Here is an 11,009-nt window from a genome sequence, read left to right as displayed (position 1 = left end):
CATTTATTGTCCTCTGCTTTTTTGAACTTTGCCGTTATTGCTGGTGTGAAATAATAGCTCATTGTTGTTTTGATTTGCATTTCTCTAATGGCTAATGATTGTAAACATTTCTTCATATGTTTGTTGGCTGCCCAAATCTGCAATTGATTTTTGGATGCTGATCTTGTACTTTTCCACTTTGCTGAATCTTTCAATGAGCTCCAATAATTTTCTTGCTGAGTCTTTGGGATTTTCTATGCATAGAATCATATCATCTACAAATAGAGAAAGTTTTACTACTTCTTTGCCAATTTGGATACCTCTAATTTCCCTTTCTTGCTTTATACAACTGAAGTCTAAGACTTCCAGCACAATATTAATTAGGAGTGGTGATGTAGGGTATCCTTGTCTAGTTTCTGTTCCCAAGAGGGATGCTTTCAGTTTAAATCTGTTCAGAGTGATGTTAGCTATTGATTTGTATATAGGCCCTTATTTATGTTGAGGATTTTATCTTTTATTTCTGTTTTGTTGGATGTTTTAATCAGGAATGGGTGTTGGATTTTGTCCAATGCCTTTTCTGCATCAATTGCTTTCTTTTCCTTTGTTTTATGCATATGGTGGATTATGCTGATTCCTGTTGTAATATTGAATCATTCCTGCATACCTGGTATAAACCCCACTTGGTCATGATGGGTTCTTTTTTTGTTGTTGTTGTTGGGATTTTTTTGGCATCCATGTTCATGAGGGTAGTCCTAGTGTGGCTCTATAGGGTAAGCACTGGACTGCTAACTGCAAGATTAGTGGTTCAAACTTACCAGTTGCTCCTTGGAAACCTTATACAGTGTTGCTATGAGTTAGAACCAATCCGAAGGCACTTAACAACAACAACAACCATGTTCATGAAGGATGTTGGTCTATAATTTTCTTTTTTAGTGATGTCTCTGCCTAGCTTCAGTATCAGGGTTTTACTTGCTTCATAAAATTAATTTGGGAGCTTTTCTTCTTTTTCTATCTTTTGGAATAATTTGAGAATTGGTGTCAGCTTCTCTGAATATTTGGTAGAATACACCAGTAAAGCCATCTGGGCCCTGACATTTTTTAGTTGGGAGTCTTTTAATGACTTTATCAATTTCTTCTTTTGTCATAGGTCTGTTCAAGTTTTTTTCTGCTTCGGTCTGTGTTAGTTTAGGTGAATCATGTGTTTTTAGAAATTTGTCCGTTTCTTTTAGATTTTGAAATTTGTTGGAGTATAATTCTTCATAGTACTGTGTTGTTATCCTTCTTATTTCTGTTGGTTCTGTTGTGATGCAACCATATAATTTCTTAATTATACTATTTACATCTTCTTTTCTTTTGCCAGATTTTCCAATGGTTTGTTGATTTTATTGATCCTTTCAGAGAACCAACTCCATGTCTTATTGATTGTTTCTGTTTTAAATTTCATTTATTTCTGCTGTTTATTATTTCTTTTCTTCTGGTGACTATAGGCTTAGTTTGCTGCTCTTTTTCTAATTGTTGAAGATGCTGGGTTAAGCTGTTGATTTTGGTTCTTTCTTCTTCTTGGATGTGTGTGTTTATTGCTATAAATTACCCTCTGAGCACTACGTTTGCTGTGTATGCGATTTTGGTATGTTGTGTTTTCACTCTTGTCAATTCTAGAAATATTTTTATTTCAATCTTTATTTCTTCTATTATGCAATAGCTTTTAAGCAGAGTGTTATTCAATTTCCATATATTTGATTTTTTCCCTTGATCTTCCTATTGTTGATTTCTACTTTTATAGTTTTGTGATATGAGAAGATGCTTTGTAGCATTTTGATGTTTTAAAATTTATTGAAGTTTATTTTGTAGTCTAACATATGGTCTATTCTGGAGACTGTTCCATGTGCACTAGAAAAGAATGTATATTGTGCTGTTGTTGGGTTGACTGCTTTGTCTGTGTCTCTGATGTCAAATTGTTAGGTAGTTATAACAGGGAATAGGGGCTAGCCACATCCTCCACAAAGAATGCAGGAAGCAACCTGACCTGTCAGGAAAGTCTAGTAAAAGAAAAGATAGACTAGTGGACTTCACCAAAATCAGGCGTGCATATAGAAGAATAGGACTGATCTAACTTCACCAAGTAACAGTCATAATATCATTATAATAAATCAACATTATGGTTAGTTCATGAATACAATTATAACAGACTGCTAGAAGGGGAAAGAAGTACAAAAGACTCAGGAAGAAATGACCATTTATGGGCCCTAAATTATAGTAGAAAAAAACATAGGGATCAGGAGACCTGGAGCCCACCCTGGAGGAAAACAGCATGCAAAGTGAAACCAAGAACTCACTCAATGTGCCCATCACCCACAAGGTGGAAACCCATTCTCATCTCAGTGAGAACGTGCATGCTTTAATATAAATTCCTTTACTTCGTTAAACCTTTATCTCTGGATCCTTTTGGATGCATATTGTGCCTATACCCTACCAATTCTTTGTAGAAATACTTGGACCAAAACAGGATGCTTCATTCATGTTGTGACAAAGTTGGTTGATTGTATTGTTTAGTTCCTCTGTGTCTTTGTTGAATTTTTTTCCCGGTTGTTCTGTCCTTCATCAAAAGTGGTGTATTAAAATCTTCTTCTATTATTTCTATTATTGAAGAGTTGTCTATTTTTTTCTTTAGTTCTATTAGAGTTCTAGTTATATATTTTGAGCCTTTTTTATTGGGGGCATAAACATTTATTAAGGTTATGTGCCTCTTGTTCAATTAACCCCTTAATCATGATACAATGTCTTTGTTGTCTCTTAAGCTGTTTTTTGCCTTAAAGTCTATTTTATCAGAGAATAAAATCACCACTCTTGCTTGTTTTTTACTGCCATTTGCTTGATATATTTTTCTCCATGCTTTGATTTTTAGTCTACTTCTGTGCTTGTGTGCAAGATCTGTCTCTTGTAGACAACATATTGAAGAATCCTGTTTTCTTATCAATTCCATTCTGCTACTCTCTGTCTCTTGGGTAGTGCATTTAATCCATTGACATTCAATGTAATTATCAAAAGGTATGAATTGATTGTTGTCATTGTTCTGTGTGTTTTTTTCCTAATAAGAACTAAGGAAAACACTACAAGAATAACAGACAAAATAAATGCAGAATTTGAAACAATACAAAACCTGCATATAGAAATCCAGAAGATTAATACTAAGATCTCAGACATGGATGACATATAGAAAGGGCAAACAAGTAGATCTGAGTTAATGAAAGCCCAAATTAATGACCTTGATGATAAATTTCTCAATACAAGTAAGCTTGAAAAAAGAATGAAAAAAATAAGAAGAAAGCCTGAAATCCATGTGGGACTAAATGAAGAGGAATAATTTACAGGTCATCTGAATTCCAGAATACAAAGAGACAATAAAAAGCAAGGACAAAATTGTTAGAGTTGCCAAAATACATTAAATGGGGAAGAGCTAGTTTCTTCAACAGATGGTGCTGGCAAAACTAGAAATTAATTTGCAAAAGAATGAAACAAGACCCATACTTCTCAACATATACAAAAAACTAACTCAACAAGGATTAAAGACCTAAATATAAATCTCAGAACTATAAATGCCATCAATGAAAAAATAGAGACAGATTTAAGGGCTCTAAGACATAGAATACATGGACATTCAAACATTGCAAAAAGAAACCCCACAAATAATAAAAGACAAATAGATGGGATGTACTAAAAATCAGAAACTTATGTGCATCAAAAGATTTCACCAAAGGGAATCCACAAATTAGGAAAAAAAATTTTGCAATGACTTATCAGATAAGTAACTAATCTCTAAAATTTTTAGGAAATTACAGCACCTCTACAAGAAAAAGACAAATAATCCAATTTTTAAATGGGCACAGGACATGAACAGACACTTTACCAAGGAAGGCATTCAGGCAGCCAACAAACATATGAAGAAATGTTCATGATCATTAGCCATTGCTGTTGTTGTTGTTAAGTGCCGTTGAGTCAACTCCGACCCATAGCAACTATGAATAGGGTTTCCGAGGAGCAGCTGGTGAGCTTGAACTGCCAATCACTAGCCATTGTTATTGTTGTTGTTAGGTGTCATCGAGTCGGTACCGACCAATAGTGACCTTATGCACAGCAGAACAATTAGCCATTAGAGAGATGTAAATCAAAACAAAAATGAGATATCATCTCATACCAGCATTAACAGTGAAGTAAAAAAAAAACCCAACAGAATAACAGAATAACAAATGCTGGCGAGGGTGTGGAGAGACTCTCCTACATTGCTGGTAGGACTGCAAAATGGTTCAACCACTCTTGGAAATGGTATGGCCCTTCCCCAGAAAGTTGGAAACAGAAATACCTTATGATCCAGCAACTTCTCTAGTTGGTATATGTTGTTGTTAATTCCTGTCAAGTTGGTCCCTCCCAACTCATAGTGAGCCTGTGTAGGGGTTCCAAGGAGTGGCTGGTGAGCTTGAATCACCAACCTTGTGGTTCAAACCAACCTTGCAGTTCAGCACAATATCCCTCAGTGGCACACTAGGGCTCCATAAGAAATACGAGCCAGAACAGAGTAAATATATGTACACCAATGTTCATCACAGCACTATTAGCAAAATGATGGAGACAACCTAAGTGCCCATCAGTGAAAGAATGGATAAACAAACTTTGGTATATACACCCAATGGAATACTATGCTACCTTGAAGAATAACGATGAAGCTGCAAAACACCTCATAACATAGAGGAACCTTGAGGACATTAGTGCTCATTAGGACATCACTGCTGAGTGAAACTAGTCAGTCACAAAAGGACAAATATTGTAAAAGACCATTATTGTAAAAGCTTAAGAAAATATTTCCATACTAAAAGAAAATTTGATGGTTATGAGGGGACAGGGTATAGTAATTCACAGGTCAGGGGGTAGACACATGATAGTTCAGGTGACAGGAGGGCGATATACAAGGAGGGGGAGGGCAATACACAAGAAGGGGGATGATGGTAGATAAACAGTGAAGATAAGGGAAGACTTAGGGAGTTATGGGCTACATGGGATAGAGGTAAATAGGATGTATATACAACCCTGGAACAACAGGGTTCTGTGACACAAGAATTAAGATGTAGTCTGAATGGAAAAAGGAGGGAGTAAATGGTTAGGGGCTTGACACTCTTGTGGATATTTGTTTCCCTTGCCTATATTGCATAAAAAAAGACATTTAATATTGGGATGTTGTTGTTGTTAAGTACCATGGAGTCAGTTCTGACTCATAGTTTCCAAGGTTATAAATCTTTACAGGAGCAGAATGCCTCATCATTCTCCCATGGAACCACTGGTAGTTTCAAACTGCTGACCGTGAGGTTGGCAGCTCGACTTGTGACCATACACTACCAGAGTTCCTTGGGATAGTATGATACAAATGAATATTGGTAATTATAATTACAGAAAGCTTGCAAGTCCATCTTTAGTCTAGAACTGTTTGCTTGGAGCCATCAAGGCAAGAAAAGTCAATCTATCAGAGTAAACTTGCTTCTAAGACTGAAACTCAAAGGGAACCCATGAACCATGCTTGTTAGTAACTGTCCTGGTGTACTTGTGAGTGGAAGAGAGGGGGAATGCAGCCATGAAAATATGGACTGAGTTTGGCCATGTTCCATTGACACCCGTTGACCTTGAGATAAGAAAGGGAATAGGAAGGGCTGGCTGGTCTGAAGTTTAGGGAGCTGTGTGAACTCCTGAGCCCATGGACACTGACCTAGACACTAGGGGCTAGAGCTGAGAGTGGAGCAGCCAACTGGTCTGAAGTGGGGAGAGGCATGTGAGAACTCCCAAACTTTCAAATGGTACCCATTTGACTTAGGTTGTATGGCTAGCTGACCAGAACTCCACCAGATGAAGATAAAGAAGTTTGATACAGGAAGCAAGTATAAATTGCTATAATTTGATTAACTTGACCTTTGCTTTTGGATTCAGTTGCTCAAAATTCCAACAGAAATGGAAGGATTCTTCATATCAAGGATTAAGTGTGTCTTCTCAGTACACTGGGTTGATAGAGGCAGGCAACTTAGACATTGGCCATCAAAAATGGGGGGCTATGCCTTCCAAGACTAAGACTCAATGGTAATACACGCTCTGATTGGTGACCACACTTGTCACCGATAAGGGGAAGTGAAGGAAAAACAGCAATGAAGCGGTGAGATAAGCCCTACAACATTCAATAGACTCCTGTGAACCCCAGTGGAGACCTGGTTGGCCAGCAGTGTGGCAAGACCTGGGGACACTTGGGCCCAGAGTCAGTGACATAGCCACTGACTTGAGTGAAGAGTGAAGTGTCCAGCTGATAAGAAGAGAGAGCATATGCACAAGAAGACCCATATGTGCAGATAATACCCGCTTGACCTGGCTTTAGTGACTGGATAATCAGAACTCAACCAGAAGAAGATAGAAGAAGAAAACAAAACAAAACAAAAAAATGAGTAATCTGATACAATTTGATGAACTTGACCTACACCTATGGATGCAGTAGCTCAAAAGAGGAAACAAATCCTTATAGCAAGGATCGTTCCCACCTCCTCCACACACAGAGTAGACAGGGATGGGCAACTTGGACATTGACTACCCAGGGCAACTTGGACATTGGCTACCCAAAATGGGGGGGGTGTGTGTGCTACAAAGTCAAGAAGTGACTGGCTTATAAGCTTTCAAGAGGGAACCTAGATCCAGAGGGTGTGGTGGAATGTAGAATCTCTAGTGAGTAGTATCCAATCTGTCTAGGCAGGGCTGATGAAATGAAATGCAGATAGGTCTCTTGTGATACAATAGTGAATAATTGTTATCAGGACTGCTTGTGAGGGTTGGAAATGTAAAGGTAGATGTTTTATAGCAAGGAGGGGAGTGATTAACTTTTCAGTTTAGAAGTGGAGGTCCCTGGGACCATCAATGGAGAAGAGTGAAGAGCGGGACCCTACCCGGAGAAGTAGTGATGCCAGAGACAGAGGCAGAGATGATGATGTGGAGAGATGGAGCAGCTGGAGACTTTAGATCCAGAGAGGGAGAGCAGCTGTGTGCTGACGACCGGGGTGCAGGCTTGTAGTTTATACCCTTTGGTCGGTTGATGATGTATGGAGGGGATTGTAACCATGGCAATGAAACGATGTACAATAGAATGAATGTAAAACTAATGTTCACCCATGTAAATGATCACATAATTCACAATAAAACATAAATAAAGGCATGAAGTGGCTGGCTTACAAGCTTTCATGAGTGTGCTTAGTTTCAGAATGAGGGAGGTAAGATAGAATGCCCACTGAATAGTTTTCCTCTTTTCCAGATGGATCTATGTGGTGAAAAGGGATGGGGGATGATGGTGATAAGATTTTATGATTCAATTGTGAGTAATTGTTATCAGGACTAATTGCGATTGTCACAACTCTAAATGTAGAAGATGTGTAACTAAAAGGGGGGAGTAATCTTAGATTTCAGGAACAGAGGACCCTAGGACCATCAAGAGGGAAGAGCATGAGTGGAACATGATATCCTAACCAGAAAAGCGGCGAAGGCAGAGGTGGTTGCAGAAGCGATGGCTTAGAGAGATAGAGCAGCTGAGGACACTAGGTCCATAGACTTAGAAAGACTGTGTGCCTGCGGTCAGGAGGCTGTCTTGCAAAATGTGCCCTATGGGCATTTAAATTAATATATATTTTTTGTTTTGTGTGTGTACTTAAAAAAAAAAAGGTGGTGAGGGGGCAGAATAGAGATAAAGAGTGTTAACTGATTTAGCATGTGGGTTAATGCACTATACTGAAAAGTTTGTTTGAACCACAAGGTTGGCAGTTCAAGCTCACCAGCTGCTCCTTGGAAACCCTATACAGTGTCACTATGGGTCCATAGCCATTGTAGAAAACAGTGTGGTAATTTCTCAGAAAATGATAAACTGAACTACTCTATGACCCAGCAATCCACTTCTAGGTATATACCCAAGAAGACTTGAAAGTAGAGACTCACAAGGAGACTTGCGTATCAATGTTCATTGTAGCACTATTCACAATAGCCAAAAGGTGAAAACAACCTAAATGCTTATCAACAGATGAATGAAGAAACAAAATGTGGACATACATACATGGAATACTACTCAGCCAGTAGGAGAAATGAAGTCTTTATAAATGCTACAGTATGGATGGAGCTGGAAGACATTCTGCTGAGTGAAATAAGTCAACTCTAAATGACTGTACTTACATAAAAAGTCAACAAAAGACAAATAAGTGTGTAAACCAAAGTTTCTTAGTGGTTACCAGGGGTGGAAGGATGCAGACAGGGTACATTATTGTTTATGGAGTACTGAATTTCAATTTATGGTGATTGAAAAATAGCATTGATAAGGATAGGGTTGCATGACAAAATATGGTAATTGCTGTCAATAAGTTGTATATCTGTAAAATGCTAAGTTGGTAAAAGTTGTCATAGATCCATTTACAACAATGACAAAAAAAAAAAAATGGTTGAAAATAGGGAACCAGAGATATCAATTTATAGTGAAGTCAACTACAAAGCAAAAAAAGGAAATAGTTTAGATACAGATTGGGCGGGGAGAAGAATGTTTTAAATGGGAGAAAAATTAATAAATTATAGGATGACCTCAAAGAAAATTAATACACTGTCACATCAACATAAAAAAGAGGAAAATCAGAAAGATGTAGTAAACATCCAAACAACATAAATGAAGAAAACCCCAAACAAAATGAACTTATGCAGACATTTATGTGGAACAAAGAAAATTGTGCACCATTTTTCATTCACTATTTTACAACTCAGCGTAGGGTGAGTTTGGCTGGTATTGGCTGCTATGTACCATTGATCAGTGGAATAGAAGGCAGTACCGGCTCTTGTCCATAGGTGGAGCTGCAGAGGTATGGTTGTTGCTGAGCTGTATGGGCACAGTTATTGTCTCCCTTCAGCTCAGGCAAGAGGGGAAACACATAAGGAATATAGAACAGAACAAACAAGCAAACAACAGTGAAAACTGAATATAGTAAATGAGAAAAAAATCAACAAAAATTGGCAGCAACAAGAAAAAGGAATATAAGAGCTAAAAAAGAAAAGAGGAACAGAAAAATAGAGCTGTACAAGAGAAAAATAAGAAAATAAAAGAAAGACATAAAACATTAAAGAGAAAGAGACTAGAAAGCACTAAAAAAAAATCAAGAGAAAAAAGCCCGTGGAAATGAGAAACAGAAGAAAAAAGAAAAACCAAAAGTGGCTATGTTGTTAAGTTCTTTGGAGTTGGTTCCAACTTATAGCAACCCTGTATAGGGTTTCAAAAGGTGCAACCGGTGGGTTTGAACTGTCGACCTGTAGTTCGCAGTCCAATACTAATCCTACAGCACCACACCAGGAATCAAAAGCAGTTATATAAAGGATAAAAATCAAGAGAAGGGAGAGAGAGGAAAAGGGAGAAGACAAAATAAACAAAAACAACAAAACAACAAATGGAAAAACGTTGTTGTTAAGTGCCGCTGAATCAGTTCTGACTTATAGTGACCCTGTATAGGGTTTGCAAGAAGTTGCTGGTGAGCTCGAACTGCCGACTTGCAGTCCAGTGCCATACCAGGACTCAGAAGGGAAAAACAAGTAAACAACAGACCAGAGCAGTTGTTGGACTCAGAGAAAATAAAACTATGGGGGGTGGGGTTCCTGATAGCCAAGGAACTCACAAGGTGGGTAGGGGAAGAATGTGACTGCTGAGACCCCAGCCTAGGCCTAGGTGTTGTGTATGTTCAGGACACCCAATCCAGAAGTAGTTCGTGGAGGCCCTTGGGTGGCTAGTTTTAGTGTCTGCCAGAACCAGAGAGTAACTGGGGGTAAGGTGGCTGATTATGAAGGTTCCTGCTAGTCTAATTCTGGCCTGGAGTCTCTCTGGGTTCTGTACATCTGGAGCAGAGCCCACCTGGACCCAGGCACCAAGGCTGTGCAGCAGGGACCCACCTCACACTGGCTCAGACTATGTGGCTCAGAACTCCTGGAGAGCAGGATGAGAGTGGGGACTGCCCTCAACTTTGTTATCCAGGGAAGTGTGGGGAGCAGGAACAAATGCCACCTTTTCCATCGTTGATGTGAATCTGTGCTTCAGGCTGCCATCTATCTCTCCAAAGCTGCTTGCAAAAGTCCACGATCGCAAAAGTTCAAGATCTCTGACTTTTGCAAGCAGCTTTCGAGAGATAGACAGATGGCGACCTGAAGCAAAGATTCACACTCATATGATTGGCAGATAGTCCATTCACCAGTCAGTCTCCTTTTGCCATCCCTGCTCAACTTCTCCTCCCAACTGGTATTCAATCCACCTCTCTAAATTTTCCTCTGAAACTCAGGGTTCCAGGATTGTCCATATTATCTGTTTGATTTGATTTCCCGTATCATTGTTATAAAGGGTCTGTATAGAGTGTTTGCCTACTGCACCATCTTGCCAGTAGTCTATTATCTTTAATTCCATTTTTCCATGAACTTTTCGAAAGCCCTTTTATATATCACAGTAACATGCAAGCCACTACACTATGACAAACTGATAGATGTGTGAGGGACAATAAACATTACTTAGTGATAAAACTTTAGATGTAGCCCCATAGTCTCATTACCGAGTAAGATAAAGATGACCTCCATCACTGCTACCACTGAACTGGTAATTCTAGCCTCATAAATAGGACAACTTCCAATTTTCCTAGATTCATATTTTGTACATTTCATGTTCTGATTATTAGTGGGTTTTGCAATTGTTTCTTCTCATCTTGTGTTGTGTCCCACCAGTAAATGAAGATCCCTGACAGCTTTTCTTCATCCACATCATTATGATTAACTCCACTTTAAGGGCGTAGCTCCTCCCCAATCACATTTTGATTGCTTTCCAACCTGAGGGGCTCATCTTTTGGTACTAGATCAGACAGCTTTGCACTGCTCTTCATAAACTTTCATTGGCTAAACATTCAAAAGTAGTGTGCCTCTCCTTCATCCTAGTCTGTCTTAGTCTGGAAGCTCAGCAGAAA

General features: G+C 38.8%; 1 pseudogene; it reads right to left on the bottom strand.

Annotated features, from left to right (window-relative positions):
* Nucleotides 1–667, bottom strand: part of LOC102832861 — a 5,461-nt pseudogene extending 4,794 nt beyond the window's left edge.
* Nucleotides 668–11,009: the final 10,342 nt, after the last annotated feature.

The sequence above is a fragment of the Chrysochloris asiatica genome, unplaced genomic scaffold (assembly GCF_000296735.1).
Source record: "Chrysochloris asiatica unplaced genomic scaffold, ChrAsi1.0 scaffold00042, whole genome shotgun sequence".
NCBI classification, from domain to species: Eukaryota; Metazoa; Chordata; class Mammalia; order Afrosoricida; family Chrysochloridae; genus Chrysochloris; species Chrysochloris asiatica.
This window is presented reverse-complemented; position numbering and strand designations above follow the sequence as displayed.